The sequence below is a fragment of the Dama dama genome, chromosome 26 (genome assembly GCF_033118175.1).
Source record: "Dama dama isolate Ldn47 chromosome 26, ASM3311817v1, whole genome shotgun sequence".
In the NCBI taxonomy this organism is placed as follows: Eukaryota; Metazoa; Chordata; class Mammalia; order Artiodactyla; family Cervidae; genus Dama; species Dama dama.
Window position 1 is genome coordinate 26,701,604 of NC_083706.1, and position 23,055 is coordinate 26,724,658.

General features: G+C 41.8%; 2 pseudogenes; both read right to left on the bottom strand.

Moving 5' to 3' along the window:
- Positions 1-3,777: 3,777 nt before the first annotated feature.
- LOC133047064 (endogenous retrovirus group PABLB member 1 Env polyprotein-like) lies at positions 3,778-5,200 on the bottom strand (annotated as a pseudogene).
- A 14,809-nt stretch (positions 5,201-20,009) lies between these two features.
- LOC133047065 (endogenous retrovirus group PABLB member 1 Env polyprotein-like) lies at positions 20,010-21,402 on the bottom strand (annotated as a pseudogene).
- Positions 21,403-23,055: the final 1,653 nt, after the last annotated feature.

A 23,055-nucleotide genomic window follows, 5' to 3' on the forward strand; every position in this document is an offset into this window, starting at 1 on the left:
CCCCCATCCTCAAGTTGACCAGTTAAATGCAATCTCCTTTTCTGCTCTCAAATACCAATCCAAATATAAATCACTTTTTCCATTTCCTGTGGTTAATCTGTTGTTAGATAATAGATGAATGCACGTCATCCTGCAAGTTAAATTATTTATTTTTCAGAAGGCAGTTTTGCCAAAATGACAGTCTAGGTTTGGACTTCCTTTCTTTTGAAGCCAACTCTCAAGCATACCTAAAGAAATACAGTCAGCCATTAATCAGTTGGAGTCCAAACTTGAAATTTTGGCCACCTGCTTTTCAGGCATTAGGAGGTCACCAGTGGATTTCTGATCAGGTAATAATGTTATTAAAATTGTACTTGCGATGACAGATCAGTCATGGCACAGGTGCGTGGAGGCAAGGAAACCAACAGTGAAACTTACTTAAAAGACCTGAGAGACACTTAGCAAATTGTGGTTATTTTGGAGAAGACATTATACACAATTTTTTTCATGGTTTAAACACATTTTCTAAACTTTCTATATCATGTATTTTTGTGTGTGTTAAGAATATAAAATAATAGAATAGAAATAGACATGGTGGCAGTGGAAGGAATCTGGCTTCTTCTTTCTGACAAACTGCATTATTCTCCCAAATGAGAAAATGCGTGACTTTCCTGCATGTATTAGTGATGACTTCCAGAGAATGGCTATATTCCTGGCCAGTCACTTCTACAGTAAACTGAGTTCCTCTGAAGTCTTTATGGTTAATAATCTAAAGCAGTCTTTCTGGAGACTTTGAGCTGCTTTGAATTAATTTGGTCAGAGTAACACATCACACAAAGTAGCATTTGTTTAGTGACTTTTATCCAGAAGATCAGAGGAGCTAAGATAAGACATTGCTTTGTATCACAGTAATAATTAAAATTGTTATTCAATGTGAGTAGAAACATTGAGGGTCCCGTTTTATATTGGGTCAGCCTAAAATGAGAACAAACTAGAGGACCTTAATTTTCTTTTCAGCAGTTCAATTACAGGAACATTTATTCTTGCCCTTCAAGTTATCATTTATTGGGTACCAGCTGTGTGTCAGGCACTGGTTTGAGAGTTTGAGATACTTCAGTGACAAAATAGAAGCGTATGTAACAGTGGAGTATCTTAGAAAGTGATTAGTTCTAGTGATAAAAGGGGAGATGAGGAGTATCGGGGGAGTAGATTGTGATTTTCAATCGGCTGTTACGTAAGTAAAGATTTGAAGTTAAGTCAAGAAGAAAGCTGGGGAAAGTACACTCCCTTAGGGTTGAGCAATGCACAGGCCCTTCCATGCCCGCCTGGCACATTCAAGCAACAACTAGGAGAACAGTGTAGCCGAAACAGAGAGCCCAGGGTTTCAAATTTGAAATAGCAACATTCTAAAAAAAGCAACTATTTCTAGCCTTTCCCGTATTTTGAAAATATTTACCTGGAATTTAAATAAATCAGTTGCAAATATTTTTTCTTGACTCATCGGTAATAGTCTCTGGCAAGCACCTCATCCATCATTGCTACAAGGTGGGGCTGAGCCCCAGCCAGCAACGCCTCTCTTTGCCACACCACACACATTCTCTAAGATCAGGGCTCTCTTGGGATCAGAAGACTTTAAGCATCTTCAAAAGCCTGAAGCCTGTTTGGTTTCTCTTTCTTTCTTCTTCTTTTTTTTTTTTGTTTAAGAAATGTTCTTAAAGTTGCAGCCATAAATATAGATTAGAGCTTAGTAAAGATTCTAAAAATTTGAGTCGTAAAGGTACAGAGATACTTCTCATCATCTCACATTTAATCATCACATCTCAGTTGTCTTAGCAACCTACACAGTGTTCTCATTTGCTTTTCAGTAAGCCAAGGATGAATGGGTTCTTTGTTCACGTGTTTATGAGTTTCTATCACCTGATACTTGTCTTTCTGGCATGCTTACTGTGCCAAATAACTGTCTTTATATTCTTAATGTTCATGTAACCAAACTTAAACTCTGCTTTTCCTAAAAAAGTAAATTTCTAATGGAAAAATATCCAACCTCAGATAAACATAAATAAGCTTATATTATAAAATGTTTTCATTGTAATTATAATTAATTTCCAAAGCTCAGCAAACTTGCCACACTCAGTTATCAAACAGGTTTGACCTACACAGGCATACTTGTGAACTACAGAGAAAGAAAAAAGCCTGATGATAGAGCTAGATGTCCAAGAGTCGATTCCCTCAAACTCACATGCTTGCTTCTCTCTGATGCTGTCTTGGAGTGTATGTTCTCTTATACTACATTTATCTCTAGTTTTCAAGTGTGTGCTCTGCTCAGTCGTGTCTGACGCTTTGCAGCCCTGTGGACTGGAGCCCACCAGGCTCCTCTGTCCATGGGATTTTCCAGGCAAGAGTACCAGAATGGGTTGCCATTTCCTACTCCAGGGAATCTTCCTGATTTAGGGATCGAACCCACGTCTCTTGTGTCTCCTGCGTTGAAGGGGGATTTTATACCACTGTGCCACTTGGGAAGCCCAGGTTTTTTCAGACTCACACCATAGTAAGGTGGATGTGGCCCTGCTCACTTGACATACTAAGCAAATGGGGTAGACTGTCTGAGTTCAGATTCCAGCCGTTTGGCCTTGTTGCAAACTACTTTACTTCTCTGTGCCTCAAATATCCTTATCTGTAAAATGGGAATAATACCATTCTCCCATGGGGTTCTTTTAAGGACTAAATGAAGCAATGTAGGGAAGACACTTAAGTACCTGCTACATATTAGGTGAATTTAAACAACTGGTCCTATTACAAATAGTCATAGCGATAGTATCTGGAAGTGACAGCATGACATAAAAAGAATGGAAAAATAATGAAGCATAAATGTAAGAATGCAAAATGCTTAATCCTGTGGGATGTTGTGGCATGGTGCTAGAAGCCCTGTCTGCATTAGTAACGTCTGAGGGAAACCCTTAGTACAGTGTAATGACTCTCTTTAGTCGCTCACCTTGATTCTTTAGGTAAAAGTTAAATTGTGTTTATCATCATAACACATTTTAGAATTACTTCTATAAAAGTGACTTCCTTTTAAATGTGCTGTTGATTGAAATATTCTGTTCTATAGGCTTGACTTAAATAAGAGCTTGTCTGTTGCATTCTGTCATGTGATTAGTTTGTAGAAATTCCATACTTCTCAAAAATAATACCATCTTTTCAAGAACACAAGCAACCTTGTTACATGAAGTGATTTTGTTGTAGCCACGCGTTCCGGTAAACAAACTCACTCAGAAGGACAATGCAGATAGTGGAGTGCGGTTCATCACATCGGCGGGCCAAGGCAGAGTCTCCTCTTGGCCAAGGCCCCCGACTAGTTTTTGGGAAAACCTTATATACCCTAAGTGTACGTGCTCAAATCCACCTTCCCAAATTCTCTGAAACTAGTCTGAACAAAGGAAAAGAAAGATACAATCTAAGATAACCCATGATAAACCTGTGATTCGTATGCCTTAAGCCTAGGTAGTTAACAGTGGACAATTATCAATAGGCCTGTAGTCAAACCCCAATAAGCATAATAGAATTTATGATTCTATTCGGTTACACAGATATTTAGGGTATTCTTTTAGGCGACAGAGACTCTTGGTACGAGCCCTGGGGCTCTTTCATTCAGGGGGTCTGGTATTCCAGTTGGTATGTCGTTTCCATAGATCCAGGGCATAGAGCTCAAAGTCCACAGTCCAGCCCAAGATGGAGTTCTGTTTCAAGATGGAGCCTGTTTTGTCTCTTTTCCTCTTTCAGTACCCCCTCTTGATGCTCTTAACTTAGACTATGAGCATCACTCCTACATTGCACCCTGGCTCTCTGACCACCAGTTTGGGAGAATGACACCAGCCTTTGGGTTACAAAGTTCATACTACATTGTCAAATGCAGGGTCCACAAAGCAGAACTATGAGGCAACTGGTAACATGGTGCATACAGTTTTCTTCCAATCACCCTTCACCCAGGATAGGACCGAAGTCCAGAAAGGAATGTTTTCATTTGACATTGCTTTTACCTGGGTTTTCATGTCCTCTAAAGTGACTGATACATTGACGGATCAGTCAGGAATATATACACAGCATTCAACCTTAATTATAGCACAGGTCCCTCCTTGAGCAGCTGTGAGCATGTCCAAAGCCATTCTATTTTGAGTTACTGCTTTTCTCATTTGGATTTATTATTCATTTAAGGCTTGCATGGCTTTAGTACCATCTAGGAGGGCCTGTTTTGTGAAATTAGTCAAGGCCTCTACTTTAATCATAATATCTGTTGTCCCTATAGAAAGTATGAATAAGGCAGCAATATACTCATACCATTGAAATACAGACCTTGTCCAACTAGAATGTACATAAGGTAGATTTACCAGGGCTTGTTGTAGGTTAGGCTTTATGCTGGCATGGGAAAAAGTGAATCTGAGTGTGCAGCGGCCTGCCCAGCCAATTGGTAACCAAGGTCAAAGGTTAGGCCCACAAAGCCATTGGGTTCCGTTGGGCACCACGCAGCGGATTCCAGGTTTATAGTTCCAATCAGAGCCTGGCCAATAGATGGACTGCTTGGCGTGGTATGTGACCTCGAATGTTTGTTTATATTTTGGGGGGATAGGTACATCATATATTTTAGTTCTTTTGGGTCTAATGGAGGTCACCAAACCCTACCCTTTGTTCCCAGCATACAGTGGCGGGTGTAATTAATTGACCCTTTTCTGGGGTCATCGAGAAATATTCATCCCAGACTTCGTAGAGTTGTTCAGCATACTTAGAGGCCTGTTCTCCCTTGCTGGTCAGGGAACTTTTTTCCTTTTGTTCTTTAAATATGAGGTATAGCCTTTTGTTACTTCTATGACACTGGTGTTTACATCAACTGTAACCCCATGACCCGAGTCTATTGACTGTAAGTCTGGCTTATACCAAGAGAGCAAGGAGAGATTATGATCGACAAGAGAAAGGAAACTTTTTTTTATCATGCCAGAAAAGAACACAGTGGTTTAAAATCTCCTTGTTGGAGCGGTGACATCCACCAGGGAAGTCCACCCATCACAGACAGAGGCATAGCCCGACACGCCCAGCAGTTGGAGGTGTTGTGGAAGTCTGCATAGGTATGTGCCCATGAGATGAAAACAATATCTTGAGTTGAAACGGAAGTTAAATTCAAAATCACATTGATGAGGCCAAGCAGCAGGAGTTGAATGTACAGCTCCATCATGAAGGGGCTTGTCCGGGATCTTCTTCTTAAAGTGACCTTAGTCTCTCCAGGGTCAGTGCGGTCCCTTTGCGAAGCCCATTCAGCGTTTTCTGGGTCTGCGTGGTATGTCTCTTCATCCTCATGTGGTGGATCCAGGGAGTGACACCTTCAGCTTTAACTGCTCTAGGGGTGGTTAGACAACAGTATATGGACCCTTCCACTGTGGGGCCAAGGAGTCGTGTTTCCAGTCCTTGACCCACACCTGACCCCTGGGCACAAATTCGTGAATCTTTTCCCCAAGGGGGAACGGCACCCTTTCTTATACAAACTTAGTTCCCTGATTTATTACCTGACCCAGCTGTTCCATCTGCTGTGAAATCTCATCTCCCCTTACCTGAGGCAAAGTTGTTGACACCTGTTTTATTATGGGAGGGGGACCTCCCACACACAATTAAAGGAGAAGAGAGTCCTGTGTATATGTAGTGTGGCGAAAGCATACCTGGAGTCTGTGTAAGTGTTTGTCTTCTTACCTCTTGACAGCTGGAGGGCCTGGATTAGAGCATATAGTTCTGCCCACTGAGTGAACAGTGTGATGGCAGAGAGCTATCCCCAGCGCTGGTTTCTTCCACGACTCTGCACATACCGACAGTTGCCCTGTTTCACCAGGCTGGTGCCATTGATGCACACGACCAAATCTGGGTCCGGGGCTGGCTGGTCTCAAGTCAGGTCTGCTGGCACATTTCCTTGCAATCATGTGAGGGCCCACCTTCTCCCACAGGAAGGAGAGTGGCCGGATTCAGGGCCTGACAAGGCTCAGTAGTAACACGTGGGTTCTCACAAAACAGTCCCTGGTACTGAGTAATCCGGGATGTTGACAGCCATTTATGGGGGTCCCCTTGCAGGGGAGTGTTGTCCTCATGTGGGACTTTTACAATCAAATCTTGGCGCAAAGTCAGCTTGGTTGCCTCCTGGACCAGTAAGGCAACTGCAGCAACTGCCCTTAAGCATCCCAGCCACCCAGGGGCAACATTGTCCAGTGGTTTCACGAGTCTGTCCCATGTCCTCATAGTCTGGGACAAGACTCCCATAGCTACCTTGTCCTTTTCAGTCACGTAAAGAGTAAATGGCTTAGCAAGGTCTGGCAGGCCCAAGGCGGGTGCTGACATAATTGTACTGGGTTTGAGTTCTGTTACCAGTGGGGCTTGTTTTGCCAGCCTGGGGGGCCGGTTGTCTTCCGCCCAGACCTCAGGGAATTGTTGAGTGAACTCTCTCTCTGGATTGTTTAGCCCATCCGGTTTCCCTTCCGGGAGATTGTGCAACCTCCATTCATCTTGAAGGGTTACAGCGAGGAAGAGTAAATAGGTGGTTGAGCCCACTCAAAGAGTGGGTCTTTCATGGGTGGGACAGGTCACTTGTGCCCCCAATTTAGACAGCAAGTTTCTTCCCAACGAAGGTACTGGGCATTCAAGAATGTATAAAAATTCACGAGTCACTCAGTGTCCCCTCATCTGACATTTTCAGGGTAGGCTTGAGACACAAAGGCTGCATTTATCACCATCTGAGACCCAGCAGCCTCTGGATTTATTGGCGTATAAAGGCTACAGGCCTTCACAGTCTTTTGTAGAACTCAGAGGGTGATTCGCTTTCCCTCTGAATCACTTCGGAGGGTTTTGCCATATCATAGGTTTTTGGGCCCGCCTTGAGGCCTTGTAAAAAGGCCACCCGATATCTCTCCAGGGGTCCCTCCCTTCCCCTGGGTCACAGTCCCAATCGGGCCTCTCGTTGGTGGCGGCTGTTTCTCCCACCGCTGCGGGTTTGCAGTGCCCCAGGTGCCATTTCTCTGAACCATTTTCTGGCCTCAGTGAGGATCCTGTGTCTCCTCAGGGCTGAAAAGGGAGACTATAGTTGGAATATGTCACCCCATGTAGGCGGTGGTTTCGACAAATACTCTCCATTGGCCTAGTCATGGCTGTGGCTCCCCGAGTACCGTGGAGCATGTCTCTGCCAGTTTAATGCATCCGCAGAGGGAAATGACTGGAATAACAGGCCGCGGGGGGCCAATGGTTAGTGCCCACATGCATCCTGACCCGGAGGCTGCTGCAGCTCTCTGAGGGGCATCTGGAGTGGGGTTCTTTCCCCTGTTCCTTGGCAGAGCGCAGCCTCTAATTCCTGTCTTTTCTTCCCCCATCCCATCCATACTCACCGGGAGAGGTGATATAATCAGTGAGGTGGAATTCTGGGGGTGTTGACCAGAGGTCTCCATTGCTGGGATCAGAGCCTGCCGAGACGGCGGCTCTACGATCTCCAGGAGAGCTGGCGGAAGAGCAGCGGGACTTCACCTGCTGCAGTGCTGCACCTGGCCCTGGATCGGGCATTAAGGCGGCCTCCGGTTCTGGTGGAGCACGGGGAGGCGGGCGCGTCATTATATAGTATGGGGGAGGGGTCAGGTCATCGTCGTCCAAATCCTGTAGAATTTCCTTTTTTATCACCAGTCAATTTTTGTGCCATTAATATTTTTCCCTTTCCCTTCTGGATACAGAACCTTGTCCAAGTAGGAGGGTCCTGAACTAACCCTAGCCATGAGTCAATATATGGATATTGATCCCAGTGTCCTGGCTCTCCTGTGACCACTGTATTGACTGCTTCCACTATATTTAAGTTCATGGTGTCTTCTGGTGGCCATCCTACTCGCAAAGGGGGCCATTGGACCTCACAGAGTACGTGGAGGCGGTTAGGTGTCATCCTAACCCCATAGTCTCCTCCGAATCCCTTCTTTAAAGTTTTAATTATGGACTCCAATAAAGTTGCCTTAGATTCACTTCCCTCCATCTTGCTTACCTTCTCGGACCTTCTTCTACTTTTCCTTTTCGTTCTGTCTACGAAGTTCTTGGTATCCTATGTACTTCTGATATTTCCACTCAATGAAACACTTAAATTGTCATTCCGAATCCTTCCTAGCTGGGGTGAGAAGAGCCTTACCTGCCAGATCCCAGAGGGAGAAGGGGGATCAGCATGTCTTCACCTGCCGGTCAGCACAGCCGAACCAGAACACCACGTGGTCCAAGAATGTTTCTCCCTTAAATTTTAAAGTCTGGTCTGCCTTGGTGTGCTTGATCAGGTGCAGATGAAAACACAGATGGGTTAAATATAGCACACTCCAGGCTTTCTCTGGAAAAGCCAATCTTACTCATGTATCCCCCTCCTTGTAGCCTGACAATTCCGAGGGGGTCAGTAATTTCACAGCAGATGGGACACCTCCTTGGGGAGGGTGGAATACAAGCACTCAAAGACCACCTTTCTTCTCCTAACAATCTCCTGGAGATCGCTTGGTAATAATCTTCCCCAAGACGGCCTGGACACCACCTCCTAAATGACCTTCACAAATTTCCTGCCTCGGTCCTAACATGCTCGTCCACCTGTGTACCAGGCAATCGCCACCACCTGCCTGTTCCAGGCTCCTGTGGGTCCGTGCCCCTTCTAGTCCCACCCAGGGGGGTGATCAGGCCCCCTCTTCCACCCTGCCGGGTGGGTTCCTCCTCACCTGAGCGCTCAGTTCCCCTGCTGCTGTCTACTACCTGCTAACGTGAAAGGTCCGGGCATTGAGAAGCAGAATCCTTCCAGAAGGGCGAGGTGCCTTCCCCCCTCTAGAGGATACTAGCCGCAAGGCCTCAGAGTAGTCCCAGATGGGAGTTGTCTCCTCATAGTGAGGGTTTTCCCGTCCAATGCGCCAAAGTTGTAGCCACACGTTCTGGGAAACAAACTCACTCAGAAGGACAGTGCAGATAGTGGAGTGCAGTTCATTACACCGGCAGGCCCAAGGCAGAGTCCCCTCTTAGCCAAGGCCCCCAAACAATTTTTTTAATAACGTTATATACTCCAGTGTCCTTGCCTGGAAAATCTCATGGACAGAGGAGCCTGGTGGGCTGCAGTCCATGGGGTCGCAAAGAGTCGGGCACGACTGAGTGACTAACTTATATACCCTAAGTGTACGTGCTTAAACCCAGCTCCCCAAATTCTCTGAAACGAGTCTGAACAAAGGAAAAGAAAGATACAATCAACTTTATCCCGTGATTCATATGCCTTAAACCCATGATTTGTATGCCTTAAGCTAGGTAGTTAACAGTGGACAGTTACCAATAGGCCTTTGGTTAGACCCCAATAAGCATAATAGAATTTATGATTTTATTCGGTTACACAGATAATTAGGGTATTCTTTTAGGCGACTGAGAGTCTAGGTATGAGCCCTGGGGCTGTTCCTTGGTGGGGGCAGGGGGGCGGGGGTCTAGTTTTCCAGTTGGTATGTCATTTCCATAGATCCTGGGCTTATAGCTCAACATCCACAGTCCAGCCTACGATGGAGTCCTGCTTTCAAGTGAAGCCTGTTCTGTTACCTCTTTCAATATAATCCTGTATTATTTATCTCCTACAGGTTACCCATTTTTTCATTTTCTAGTATTCTTCTGATGGAAGATCCAGAGTCCCAACTAATGGGGATGTTAGCTATCAAGCTTGGGAAAAAGATGATTAATGTGGTTTGGCAGAGGGCCCGGGGAGCAGCCAAGCCTTCACGCAGCAGCTGCTGCGGGAGCATCAAGCCTGGCATCCAGTGGGAGACAGAACCAGCTGCTGGAGCTCAGACGCTGACTTTTGCTCTCTTTTAATCATAATGTCGCAAAGGTGCTCTTGGTGTGGTTATTATTCTCTGTTTCTCATTATGTATTGTTTACTAAAAAAAGAAAAGCAACGCTGGTTACAGCAATGTAGAGGAAAAATGAGGTGTGTGTACATGACTAGACCCATTGTGTGGATGACCCACCAGTGTTTCTCCAAGGGGAGATTTTAAGAGTCAACTCTTTGTTAGCAAGACTGCCCAGAATATTGCTGGACTGTCAGGACTGCCTTCTTCCAGGTCTCAGTAGTGATCCTGTCACTATGAGAAGAACCCCAAATTCCCTCGTGTGTTTTCCCAATAGGTGCCTCCTTGGGTACCCAATGGCTTGTAATCAGAGGCGGCTACTGTGTATCTTAAAGAATGCATATGTTGTCTCATGGATGTTTTTAAGAACATGAGAAGTACAAAGCTTAGAAAATGATGCTAATGAAGCCAGCCTTCCAGAATCCCAGAAGGAGTCACTCAGCTTTGCTGGGGAAAAGCGCTCTCTTCTATAGCCTCTGATAGTTAACCTCAGCTGGGACTCTCAGGGACACTTGACATTGGGACAAGGGCATCCATGTGAGAGTATAGACAGCAAAGCTCAAACTATCAATAACTTAGCGAAACAAAGCAAGGTTGGTATCCCAATAACATCATTTGACTGTAGGTGCTACTTAGACAGTCAATAAGCTTCAAAGTCAGAACTCAAGGCCTTTTCCTGACAATGGGAAAGAACAATGTAAGGTTTCACAGTTATTTTCAAAGTTTCTATGTGGCCAATGCTTCTTTTACTCTTTCCATTCCATTTCCAATCTATTCAATTTCATCTAACAGGTTCTTGATATTAATTGAATTTTACTTTGTGGAAATTTTTTTCTTCATGCAGGGGGAAGTAGTGATCTTTGAGGAATATTAGGAATAGTTGGCTTTGGTCAAATCTCTCTTTGATTTCTCATTTAGGAGTGCTCTAAACAAGGGCTGAAAAGTTTTGGAATTGATTTATTTTACTTGCATGGATGATATACTCCTAAATTCCTTACGTTATATCTTTTCGTGCATCCTTTCTCCCATGGTCATGCATTGAGGGTCCTTTTAATTAAAGTGGAGGGGCTGCTAAATCCAATTGGAAGAAGATAAGACATGCAAAATGTAGGTTTGTGTTCAAGTCAAGAATCAGATGATTAGCAAAGGAATGCTTGCTTGTTTTCTACCATGGGACTCCAGAGAGTAACCAAACTGGTTTTACAAACCATATGAATTGATTCTGTGTGTCTTGGGAAGGGTGAGAGGTTGTTTAAACTAGTTTATCTGAAAGACTTAGAGTTTTTTTTTTTTTTGTTTTTTGTTTTTAACTTTTTAAATAATCTCTCTTTTTCTCACAAGAAAAAATTTTATGCAATAGACTTTCATTAAGTTGAATTTTTATCTCTGAAGCGAAGTTGCATCAGTTGGTTGAACTCTCACTAACTGAACGACTGTCAGGACAGGTTTCCATTTCTTCTTATTTAGGGAGTCAGATTCATCCAGCTGCTATTTTTTTTTAAATCATAATTTTCATGTTACTTTTATCCAGTGGGCTTTTCTGTCGATATTGTCAGTAGTAAGAGTTAAATGTCTTAAGTCTGACATGTGTTTCTTATTTCAAAGTTCTCTCCTAGAATTGTTCCTCTTGCATGCATGTTATAGATTTGTTTGAAAACTTTGAAAACTTTGGTTTAAGATAGCAGAGTCCAAAATTTTGATGAAACTGTGGACTTTTTTTTTTTTTTGGCAAATTGTCCATACGGTAGACGGGGGATAAGCAGTTTCCTAAAGAAAGTCCGGGAATGACTTCTTTAAATAGAGGCCAATTTGCAAATTAAAATTGTATTTAGTAAAATCCTGCCCCTAACTGTTAACTAGTGAAATGTGTATATAAACAAGAGACCTGCACAGGGTTGCTAGAGCTGATGCCATCTCTGCTTCATGATGTGGAAGGGTTGGAATTGTTTAAAGATTAATCATAAAGCACGTGGATGAAAGTTAATTAAATAAGTATAAGGTACAGCATCACTACATGGCTATTCATCTTCTGGCTAGTGTGTGCCTTCCAAGGTCTGCAGTCTTTCACTCCGCTGTTCAGAGCAGTGCCAGCTCAGGTCATGCCAAATCCAGGTCAGTATCTGAAGGGAATCAGCTTGCTTTGCTCGTGGATTTTCTGGGCATAATTTATACATGCTCATTTTTTTTTTTTTTTTTAGTGTCAGACCAAGTGTATTTATGTCATAGTTTATTTTTTATGATTGTAAACCACTTAATTTGGAGCAAATATAAAATTATTGCTAATGAAGCATTAAGGAGAAAAGGAAACTACTTTTGTTAAACAAGTACTTTGATATATTTTCTCCCTCTTTCAACTAGAGGATTTCTATGTGAAACTGGTATTCAGTATTACTCATTATCTGGCTAGTTCACTAGATCAAGATTCCCGTGTGTGGTATGGAAAAGTGGGAAAAATTAAGGAGTTAAAAACAGGTTAATATAGGCTGTTGAGGACAAAAATCAAATGAGAGTACTTATGTTTTAAATCAAGACTATGTTTTCAGTGAAAATATTTTCTAATGATTCACAGAAAAATGTTGTCAACTTTGACAACATCTGCTGAAAATAAAAATATAGCTAGTTATATAGCACTGGATTCTAGCAGGAATTTATACTGTGACATGAAACAAAGTTCTCATTAAATGACAATATTTTTTATTTTTCTGACCTTAAAAGTAGTCTCCTGACTTTTGAAAATGTTCACAGCCTTTTTTGTTCCTCCAAACAGATGGATAAATTGACAACAAGCCCATTTTATTCCAGAGTAGATTTCTTAAATCTACTCTGGGAAGATAATTGTTTAATGACAGTGTATAAAATTTTGTCACAGTAAAAACAAAATTGGATAAGAGAAAATACAGAGAGTTTTGTATAATTACTGTAAAAACATAGATGGAAGGACCAGTTAAACAGTTAGATCTAAAAAAATGGCAACTCAGGTTTCCAAATTTCATAATATTCATAAAGATTTCCTGCATCCTCTGACATTACTTGATTTTTTATATTTCTGGATTTACACATAAGAATAGCAGTGTGTTTATCTACTTATCTCTAGGTTATTTGCATTTATTTATTCTCTAGTTAAAAGTTTCATATAAAAATGAAACATATGTGCAAAACAACATCATTACCAAAATTGATCCAGATAAAAGTGAGAAAATTACATGCAAGCCCCCTTGTATAAACAATCTGCACCAATATAAGGACTTTATTTAGCAAAATTTATGAAAATTGACTTTGAATTTGTGCCCTTGGACATCATGTTCAAAGCTTCCACACTTAAGTCAAGGATAGTAATATAGTATACAAAGTATTATTGGTTACATTCTCTTTTAACAGTGTTATTTTTCAAAATACCTTTAAGGTGTTCTAAATTATGATCTGGTTTCCAACTAACTTCAGTTAGTTAGCATCTGCTCCTTTTATGTTAAATTGTACACTTTTTCTTACTCACTTGGCATGCATTCTAATCAATTCTAACCTCTCTGTAAGAATGGAGAAAAAGAGTTTGAAATGACTCATATGGTCAGTTTTGCTTTTGGAATTAGAAACAGCTCAAGTTTTTTTTTTTTACTTTGTTCTATCATTCTCTTCTTAAAAAATATCAAATATTACTCAGCCTCAAAAGGGAACAAAATTGGGTCATTTGTAGAGATGTGGATGGACCCAGAGTCTGTCATGCACACTGAAGTGAGTCAGAAAGAGAAAAACAAATACCACATATCCATGCGTGCATGTGGAATCTAGAAAAGTGGTACAGATGAACCCAGCTCCAGGGCAGCAGTAGTGATGCAGATGTAGAGAACAGATGTGTGGACCCAGGGGGTGGGGGGAGGGTGGTATGAATTGGGAGATTGGGTTTGACATAAATACATTCCCATGTGTAAACTAGATAGCCCATGGGAACCTGCAGTATAACGCAGCGAGCTCAGCTCGGCGCTCTATGATGACGCGGTGGGTGGGACGGGGCGGGGACGGTGAGAGGGAGGATCTCCGAGGGAGGGGATACATGTATACATGTAACTGATTCACTTCATTATACAGCAGAAGCTTAAGCTTGTAAAGCAGTTATACTTCAATTAAAAAATAATGCCAAATAAGCATAGACTTAAAGACAAAAATATCTGAGCTCAAATATAATTGTTCTATTTACTAACGTTGAAATTTCCTTTCCTCTTTTACCCTAGAAATCTGGTACCTTCCTCTTGTTTTCATGAAGGCTAAATTAGATGATGTTATGTTTAATGTCTGACACGTAGTAAACACTCAATGAAAGGTAGTTATTATCTTCCCGAGGGTACACAGCTGAGCCTGGAACTTACCACTCGACCTGTTTCAAATGTGGTGGAATCCAGGGCTCAGCTTTCCTGGAAATAAGGAGCCTTGGATTGAAGGTCTTTTTCTACATAGTTCTCTCTAATACCAGAATCACAGTATTTTAGCAGACCCAGCGAAAAGATGACCAACAGTAGCAGTGTCACAGGAGATTATACGCTTTTTCTGTCCTTTGAGTAGTGACCGCAGTGAGCTAAGGGGGAAAAGGACAGAGAGCTGGGGAGTTGCCCACCACCTTATTGCGATCAGCTATCTTCACTGCCTCTGGGAGGACTTTCCTTGATCTTTCTGCTCAAGTATTGTCTAGATAATTTCAAGCAAAGCATATTTTTTTTCCCCAAATGTATTTATATGATTCTTGGGAGGAGGGATTTACATATGTATATGGAAACACACACAGATATATCTTGTTTATGTAATTGTAGTTTTGTGAACCCAGAAGGCACACCTACCACAGATGGCCTAATGACACAGAAGTATGTCTAGTGATAACTCTTAAAACTTCTTATTAGGGCGAAGTACCTTGGTGCATCTGTTCGGTTGTAGAGTGACAGGCTCTTAGGTTATCTTTATAATTAATTGTTATTGTTGTTGTTTAGTCGCTCAGTCATGTCCAACTCTTTTGCAACACCATGGACTGTAGCCTGCCAGGCCCTTCTGGCCTTGAGATTCCCCAGGCAAGAATACTGGAGTGGGTTGCCATTCCCTTCTCCAGGGGATCTTCCTGACCCAGAGATCGAACCCAGGTCTCCTGCATTGCAGGCAGATTCTTTACTACTGAGCTATCCAGGAAGCAATAGTTTAATTAGTTGCTCATTATTTAGTAAACAGAAAACAACAACACCCATCATTTTTAATTCCCTGTCAGATTTCTGAAAAAAAATCACATTCATAGGGTAAAACATAATATAAAAAAGCATTCCAAAGTGAGAATCTAGTTAAGTGTCTGGAAGCTTAAATTCAGACTATTTAGTTAGTAACACAGATGTTGAAATGTGAACTAGAACAGTTTGGTCGGATTTTCCCTGAGCAAATTCATTTTGATGAAGCACTGCGAGAATCTAAGACTGTAGTTGAGAACGGTACGCTTGGCCTCTTTGTTTAGCCTGGTGATTCAAAGAGCACTGCAGTATGAAGATGCTGTTGAGGCTTTGCTTGTAGTCGCTGTTGCTTCCTATTAACCCCTTGTGTAAAAATCCTGAGCCATCACTAAGTATGGCTTTTATGTATTAGCCTATTCAGTAATAATTAGGATTATGTTAGATACATATTAAGCCAGAAAGATTAGACTTTAAACCCTAAAGAATAACAGAGTGAATCCATTTGAAAACATCATAAAATCTCATGTTTGTAGAGAAATAAGAGAGAGGATAATAAGGAACAAGGATCAGTAAGAATGAGGGGGGAGCTTTAATGCCTCCTTTAATTGTGAAGACAATCATACTAATAAATAGGTTTTATGGAGTATTTGAGAAATTGTGTTGTGTAATAGTGAAGGGCATAAGCCCTGGAGACGGTCTAGGTGGAGCCCAGCACCTTGGCATTTGCAAGCCCACCTGGGGAGCCCTTCTCCTAACCTCTGTGCCTTTTAGTCATCACTTTTTATCATGGGAATAAGAACAACGTCTTCCTTCCTGAGGTCCTGTGAGGATGAAGTTAGGTAATGAATTTAGCACTTAGAACAGCATCAGGTGGCTTTTTTAAATTTTATTATTTCTGTTACAACCATTGTGTGCACAAGTCTATGTGAAAGGAAGCATTAGCATTGTGCAGGCCAGAGAGGGGGTGGGCGGAGGGCAGGAGTGTTTTGCCAAGTTAGAATTCATGTGGTTTTAGTATACCTGGAGGGAGGTGAGATTCTGGGATTCTAAAAGCAGAAAAGTTTAAAAAAAAAAAAAAAGTCCTTTCAGACCATCTTAATTTGTTTATACAGAAAAACAGAAATTGGTATGATAGAGAATGAAAACCAGGAAACAGCTAACTGCCTTGCTTTATTGATATTTTCATAGCCTGTAAGTCCTAAAGACCTAGCCTAAATGAATAGTGTTTCATAGAGCACATAGTCATATAAAATAAATAATCTTTTTTGATTTCCCCCAAAATGCCTTTTTTAGCTGAAGCGAAAAAATACTACTTTGTTCTGGTATGTTTAAGTCAAAAGTGGTATAGTGTATAATGTTAGTTCCATATTAAAATGACAGTTTGATGAAGGTATTTATTAAGATTATATTTAGCTTCAATGATTTTCCTTTATATCAAGAACTATTTATTTTTTATAATTGAGCTCATCTCCTTTAAACAGTCTGTTCAAATCTGAGTGATAATAACCTTGTATTTGCATGTTCATAATTTACACTGTCTTAGAAAAGAAGCTGTTCTACAACCAGTATTTCAGAACCGGGAGATATCTTTCCCCTTCATATATTAATAATAAAAATATCTTGGGAATTTAAAAGCTTGATTTCTTTGGGCTGCTTCCTTTGTTTGCTTTTTAAAATCCCAAATGTTGCCAAAAAGAGATAGATTAGATTTAAAAAAAAAAAAAAGCACGTGGCCTATTTTCTAATTTTGTTGTTATTTAATAATGACGGCAGAGCAGATAAGATTCCTAGTTACTGAAGCAGTGAATAACTATTCCATTAACTTATTCATATCCATTTAGCCAGTATTTATTGAGGACCTGTGTTCATCCCTGGGTTTCCCTAGTAGCTCAGCTGGTAAAGAATCTGCCTGCAATGCAGGAGATCCTAGTTCGATTCCTGGGTTGGGAAGGTCCCCTGGAGAAGGAATAAGCTACCCACTCTAGTATTCTTGGTGGTTCAGATGGTAAGGAAACTGCCTTCAGTGTGGGAGACCTGGGTTTGATCCCTGGGTTGGGAAAATCCCCTGGAGAAGGGAATGGCAACCCACTCCAGTATTCTTGCCTGGAGAATTCCGTGGACAGAGGAATCTGGTGGGCTAGAGTCCATGAAGCCATAAGGAGTCGGACATGACTGAGCGACTTTCACTTATGTGCATCCCAGTCACTGTGCTCTTTCTGAAAAGACAGTATAGACTCTTAATAGGTTTGGTAAGTAGTGGTTCCTAGCTCAATATTTTTCCTAAAACACTTAGAGCTGATTTTTTTTTTCATACTACAAATATTAATAGATTATAGATCCTTTAGATAGGAAATGCATTCAGTCATATTTAAATAAAAATGAGAATGAAAATCATCTATATTTCTAGCTCTCACAGTCTTCCAGTGATAAGAAAAGTTCCACTTGTTGATTTGACTATTAAAGGTTTTTTCCTAATATAAAATACTTGAGACTAATAATTTTCTATGTATTTGATTATCAGCTAAGATAAATCTATGAATAGTATTAGGTGCTCAGTAGAGTACAACTCTTTGTGACCCCAGGAAATATATGAAACTTATTTATTATTTTACTTCTCTTAAAATTTTCTGAGTAAATTAGGAAGAAATACAGCAAAACTTAAATTAAACTTACTTATAGAGTAAAGCTCACAAGAGAAACATCATATCTAGAACACTGGTTTTTCTAGGAGTTGGAATATAAGGTAACAAAATCACTTATTTATCTTCACTTATCGGACTTTTAATTTTTGTATGTATTATCTGTGTTCTCTTTGGTAGATTTTACATGTAAGAATTGGTGTAAAATCTCAAAACAATACATGATACGCTATGTCTTTGAATTTAGAAAGAAATCAAAAACTATCACTTTTTTATTAGGGAAAGTATTAATTAAAACTTTGTAATTAAACTCTTTAAGTTAATTGTTTAATTGCTTGTTCAGTTTGATCAATCATTATATCTTGTGGTTTTATCAAGTTACATCATTAAATGACCTAGTTCAGGCATTTTTTTTAATTGAAAGGTATTCATCATAAGAGGTTTATTTAGATCATTCCATTTCATCTTGTTGGGAATTTGTTAGTATTTCTTAAGTTGGAAGACGATTGTACAGCGGTTAAAGGAGAGTGATGAGGATGAAAGGAGACAGACCCACAGTACCAAATTCTCCCAGGTCACCAGAACTTTTGTTCTTGCTCACTCCTTTCTTTGCTCTAGAAGATTGCTTTCTCCCCTTGTCCCCCAGTGCTGTCACATTAAAGCCAGCTTAACAGAGGCAGTTCGTAGAGTGCTAGTTCCCCTGACTCTTGAATAATCCAAAAACCCCGTGTCCCACAGATAAATACAGTAATAAGTCTTGTCAGCTCCAGTGATTTTAGTCGCCTCAATTTGATCAAGTTGAGCCATGTAGGAATTTGTTCAAATAGCGAACTCTCTGTAGATTCAGATCCAACTTAGGTCTCCTATGCTTGCTACTGATTTTCTTCTTCAGGAAAAAAAGAAAAAAAGCACTGCTGCTGTTTTCTGTTTTTCAGCTTCCTTGTAAATGTATTTCATATTGAAACTAAATTCATGGTTGTTAAATTCCTAGACCACTATCTATCATGCAATTCAAGGCTATTTTCCAAATGGTAGAAAATCAAAAGCTGTTTGGTTGGTTGCCTGATTTTCTCTAGCATTCTTTGAAGGATTTAAAGCAAGGGGTAAAAAAAAAGCAAAAGAAAAGAAAAAACTGACCTATATTAAGAGCTAAACATGGAAAGGGGTTTAGGATGAGTTTTAACTTATTTAATGATGCAAACATTCCTAGAATTATAATGCATACCTTTTACTGGGGGTGCTACATTTGGTTTTTGCTAAAGAGCATTCAACTTATTGTCCAACTTTATGCTACCCCAAGGACTGTAGCCCGCCAGGCTCCTCTGTCCATGGGATCTCCCAGGCAAGTATACTGGAGTGGGTTGCCATTTCCTACTCCAGGGGAATCTTCCCAACTGAGGGATCGAACCCACATTTCCTGCACTGGCAGATGGGTGTTTTACCACTGTGCCACCTGGGAAGCCCGAAAGAACAGTTAATGGTAAGGATTTAACGGTTTTTACTGGTGCAGTGGTAAAGCACCCGCCTGCCAGTGGAGGAGATGTGGCTTCGATCCCTCGGTCTGTTGTAGCCACATGTTCTGGGAAACAAACTCACTCAGAAGGACAGTGCAGATAATGGAGTGCAGTTTATTACGCCAGTGGGCTCAAGGCAGTCTCCTCTAAGCCAAGGCCCCCGACCAGTTTTTGTGAAAACCTTATATATTGGAGAAGGAAATGGCAACCCTCTACAGTACTCTTGCCTGGAAAATTCCATGGACTGAGAAGCCTGGTAGGCTCCAGTCCATGGGGTCGCAAAGAGTCGGACACGACTGAATTACTTCACTTCACTTATTTACCCTAAGTGTACATGCTCAAACCCACCTCCCCAAATTCTCTGAAACTAGTCTGAACAAAGGAAAAGAAAGATACAGTCAAAGTTAACCCGTGATTCGTATGCCTTAAACCCATGATTCGTATGCCTTAAGCCTAGGTAATTAACAGTGGACAATTGTCAATAGGCCTATGGCCATAACCAATAAGCATAATACAATTTATGATTCTATTCAGCTACACAGATAATTAGGATATTCTTTTAGGCACTGGAGAGTCTATATATGAGCCCTGGGGCTCTTCCATGGAGGGGGTAGGTGGTGTCTGGTATTCCAGTTGGTATGTCGTTTCCATAGATCCTGGGCTTATAGCTCAAAGTCCACAGTCTGGCCCAAGATGGAGTCCTGCTTTCAAGATGGAGCCTGTTCTGACTGTCTCTTCCTTCAATACCCCCTGTTGATGCTTTAACTCATAGTATGAGCATCACTAAGGGATATATTGCACCCTGGCTCTCTGACCACCAATTTGGGAGAATGACACCAACCTTTGGGTTACAGAGTTCATAATACATTGGAAAATGCAGGGTACACAAAGCAGAACTATCAAGGCAACTGGTAACAATGGTAAATATAGTTTTCCGCCAATCACCCTTCACCCAGGATAGGACCGAAGTCCAGAAAGGAATGTTTTCATTTGACATTGCTTTTACCTGGTTTTTCATGTCACCTAAAGCAGCTGATACATTGCCAGATAAATCAGGAACATATACACAACATTCAACCTTAATTATAGCACTGCTCCTTGAGCAGCTGTGAGCATGTCCAAAGCCATTCTATTTTGAATTACCGCTTTTCTCATTTGGATTTGTTCTTCATTTAAGGCTTGCATGGCTTTAGCACCATCTAGGAGGGCCTGTTTTGTGAAATTAGTCAAGGTCTCTACTTTAATCATAATATCTGTTGTCCCTACAGAAGGTAGGAATAAGGCAGCAATATACTCATACCATTGAAACACAGACCTTGTCCACCTAGCATGTAAATAAGGTAGATTTATCAGGGCTTTGCTGTAGGTTAGGCTTAATGTTGGCATGGGCAAAAGTAAATCCGAGTGTGCACGGCCTACCCAGACGATTGGTAACCAAGGCCAAAGTTTAGGCCTACAAAGCCATTGAGTTCCATTGGGTGCCACCCAGCGGATTCCAGGGTTATAGTTTCAATCAGAGCCTGGCCAGTGGATGGACTGGTTGGGGTGGTATGTGACCTCAAATGTTCATTTATTGTTCAAGGGATAGATTACACATATATTTTAGTTCTTTGGGGTCTAATGGATGGTTACCAAATGCTACCTTTTTGTTCCCAGCATATAGAGGCAGGAGTAATTAATTGACCCTTTTCTAGGGTCATGGAGAAATATTCATTCCAGACTTGGTAGAGTTGTTCAACATACCTAGAGGCCTGTTCTCCCTTGCAGGTCAGGGAACTTTTTTCTTTTAAATATGAGGTACAGCTTTTTGTTACTCCTATGAAACTGGTGTTTACATCAACTGTAACCCCATGACCGGAGTCTATTGACTGTAAGTCTGGCTTATACCAAGAGAGCAGGGAGAAATTATGATTGACAAGAGAAAGGAAAGTCTTTTTTTTTCATCCCAGAAAAGAACACAGTGGTTTAAAATCTCCTTGGTGGAGTGGTGACATCCACCAGGGAAGTCCACCCATCACAGACAGAGGCATAGCCCTACATGCCTAGCAGTTGTAGGTGTTGTGAAAGTCAGTGTAGGAATGTGCCCATGGGATGAAAACTCCTGAGTTGAAACGTAAGTAAAATCGAAAATCACGTTGATGACGTCAAGCAGCAGGAGTTGATTGTGCGGCTTCATCCTGAAGGGGCTCGTCCGGGACCTTCTTTTCTTTCTTCTTAAGGATGACCTTAGTCTCTCCAGGGTCAGTGCGGTCCCTCTGTGCAGCCCACTCAGCATTTTCTGGGTCTGCGTGGTATGTCTCTTCATCCTCATGTGGCAGATCCAGGGAGTGACACTTTCAGGTTTAACTGCTCTAGGGGTGGTTAGAGAATAGTATATGGACCCTTCCACTGTGGGGCCAAGGAGTCGTGTTTCCAGTCCTTGACCCACACCTGATCCCTGGGCACAAATTCGTGAATCTGTTCCCCAAGGGGGAATGGAACCCTTTCTTATACAAACTTAGTTCCCTGATTTATTACCTGACCCAGCTGTTCCATCTGCTGTGAAATCTCATCTCCCCTTACCTGAGGCAAAGTTGTTGACACCTGTTTCATTATGGGAAGGGGCCTCCCACACACAATTTCGAGAGGAGAAGAGCCATGGGACCATGGGGTCGTCCTGAGTCTGAGCAGAGCCATCGGGATCAAATCCACCCAGGAGCAGTCAGTCTCTGTGATCCGCCTGGAGAGTCTCTTTAAGTGTCCGGTTGGTTCCTCCACAATCCCAGAACTCTGGGGCCTATATGCTGTCTGTAATTTCCACTTGATGTTTAACATTTTGCTTACATGTTATACTAAATCATCTACAAAAGCTGGGCCATTGTCTGATCCAGTGCTCGTAGGAAACCCAGATCTGGGAACTATCTCCCTAAGCAGGCACCAGGCTACTTCTGATGCTCTTTCAGTCCAGGTAGGAAAAGCTTCTACCCATCCCTAGAATGTACATATCATGACCAGCAGGTAACGATAGTCGGTGAGGTTTTATTTCAGTGAGGTCCACTTCCAGGTTTTCAGAGGGCAGCGTGCCTTTTAGCTGAATCCCTGGAGGTTTCTGTCTGTGCCGAGAGGCAGCATTGACCTGTGAGCAGGCAGTGTGGTTCTGAGATTCTGTCCTGCATAGGGAAGAGAGGCGGGGAACCAAGAAATACTTTCGAATTAGCTCTTCGAGTTTATCATGGCCTAGATGGGTCGCTTGATGTGTTTGGCTTACCAGAGTGGTTGCCAGTTCCTCCGGTACCAATAATTTGCCACCTGGTAATTCCCACCATCTCTTGTCAGTCTTGATGGCCCCTTCCGCTTTAGCTAGTTGGTTTTGGGCTTCAGTGTATTTTGTAGAGTCCAGCGTTAGCTCAGGCAGCTCTGCCAACACAAGAGCTTTAATAGGGGCTTCACTTGTTCCCCCAAGCCCTCGGCTGCTTGTTTAGTGGTCTTATCTGCCAGTCTAATTCCCTGGGCCCGGGGTTTATACTCTTTTTGATGTCCTCAGCAGTGTATGATTGCAACCTTTTCTGGTTCCCAGGCAGCATCTAATAAGGTCTTAATTTCTTTCTTATTTTTAGTATCTTTTTCACTAGCTGTCAAAAGGCCTCTCTCCTATACAGAGTCCTGTGTATATGTAGTGTGGCGAAAGCATACCTGGAGTCTGTGTAAGTGTTTGTCTTCTTACCTCTTGACAGCTGGAGGGCCTGGATTAGAGCATATAGTTCTGCCCACTGAGCGAACAGTGTGATGGCAGAGAGCTATCCCCAGCGCTGGTTTCTTCCATGACTCTGCACATCCCGACAGTCGCCCT